We start from the raw sequence: 2,170 nt of genomic DNA on the forward strand, positions 1-2,170 counted from the left end.
AAAACCCCTTCCCCCCCCCCCCCCCCCATACACACACAAAAAGAGGCTGTGATAAAATAGTAGGACGCTGTGCGGGTACACACAGAAGACATGCGAGTAAGAAAACTTATTTATCGTTAGCTCCGTCTCTGTGTTGGGATTTTGTATCCTTCTCTGCCAGGGTCAGCTGTGTCAGACCAGATCGAAACAGCCTACCCTATACGTTCTTTACTACTCTGCGTGTCTGGAGCCTACCCCTAGTGATCTAAACTGTTGATGGAAGCGTAAAACTCACCTATTGCAAATTGCAATTAAAAAATATTTTACAATCTAGAAAAGAAGAGGAAAATCGCCTATTGCGAGCTACTGATTAATAATATTAGTTTTTGTGAACTTACAGCGTTTTCTAAATTAGTATCTCTTTAGTATTTGTGTATGTCAAGTTGTTTCTAGAGTTGATAGGGGTGTTAAACCCATACACTTACTCTCCTACAACTACATGTACAAGAGTGTATACATGTATACCACATTATTATTATGTCAGCTGTCCCTCACTTCTACAAGGGTGTATACGTGTATACTACAACAATACGTATATAACAATGACAATCTTTATTCCTCTCACAGAGAGAAATTTGTCATGGTCGTTTACGATGGCAGTGGAATGTTACAAAGGTTAGTGCACTCACGTTTTCACACAAGACAGGACATTAGTAATATATGATTTACGAGCTGAAACATCCCACTCCGTAACACACACACACACACACACACACACACACACACACACACACACACACACACTCACAGAGGGAGAGAGAGGAGAGAGAAAGAGAGAGAGAGAGAGTGAAAGAGAGAGAGAGAGAGAGTGTGTGTGTGTGTGTGTGTGTGTGTGCGCGTGTGTGTGTGTGTGCGTGCGTGTGAGTGTGTGTGTGTGTGTGTGTGTGTGTGTGTTACGTGTGTGTGTGTGTGTGTGTGTGTGTGTGTGTGTGTTTCATTTGTAGCTCTGTATGTTCAGTAACCTTACCAAAGTTGATACGAATGAATTTCTACATCTGTCTGTTCTTGTTTGCTTTTTAAAAAATGTATTATCGTATCAGTTGTCACATACTCCAGTCATATTACCTACGACAAACACATGTATACATGAACTACAATATTATCCTGTCTGCTATCACACACTGTCACACACTCCTGGTGGAGTTCTAAAATAATATTATTTTGTCAGTTGTCACACACTACTACCAGAGTGTACTCACAATGAATACCAGAATGTTAGTACGTCAGTTATCACACACTCACACTTTTTAAATGGTGTATACATGTACATTACAATAAATAATTTATAATTATTACGATGACACCCCTACTACAGTGTATACATGAATACAGCAATATTAATATTACATGTATTATATCAGTTGTCACACACTCCTGCCAGAGCGTATACGTGTATATTGCAATATTATTCTTTCATTTGTCACTCACATGTTGGTATACATGTATTTTACAATGAATAATTATTGCCATGTCAGACAAACCCCTACTAGAGTGTATACATGTATACTGCAGTATTATTACGTCAGTTGTCTCACACTCCTATAGTGGCTGTGGAATGTTACAAAGGTTAGGTGCACCCCCGTATACTGTTGGCCAATAGTCACAGGTGTTTATAATGAATTTATGAGTATCAGTTTCTGAATCGTATCATTGAGGTGATTTCGACGTATTTCAACAGAACAGCAGCCACTGTGCACGCACGGACGTTTGTGTGCTCTCGTTTGTACGTATGTTACTTACATCAACAAACAAAACAAAAAAAAACAAAAAAAGAAAAGAAAAAAGAAAAAAAAGTGTGTGTTGGGGGGGGGGGGGGTTCGAATGATTGGGGGGAGGAAAGTCTTCCTTATTATTGTAATGGAAAGATAGTGCCAAACAAACCGTATTGAAAAGGGGACAAGTGCTGTAGCGCCGAGGTATAGCGGTATAGCCTCTAATTGCTGCTGCACGTGAGGACGTAAGTTCACTTACCGAATGGGTCGGGTTTTTTAAAATTTCATTCTGGAATATGTACCCAACTTAGCTCATATTTGCCCTGAAAAACAGGGACAAAACGGCCCACCTTCTAAATTTTTGTTGATGCGGGCGGGGTAAAGAACATTCACAATTTCATTTAGGCATATAATATAAG

The sequence above is a fragment of the Aplysia californica genome, unplaced genomic scaffold (assembly GCF_000002075.1).
Source record: "Aplysia californica isolate F4 #8 unplaced genomic scaffold, AplCal3.0 scaffold00004, whole genome shotgun sequence".
NCBI lineage: Eukaryota > Metazoa > Mollusca > Gastropoda > Aplysiida > Aplysiidae > Aplysia > Aplysia californica.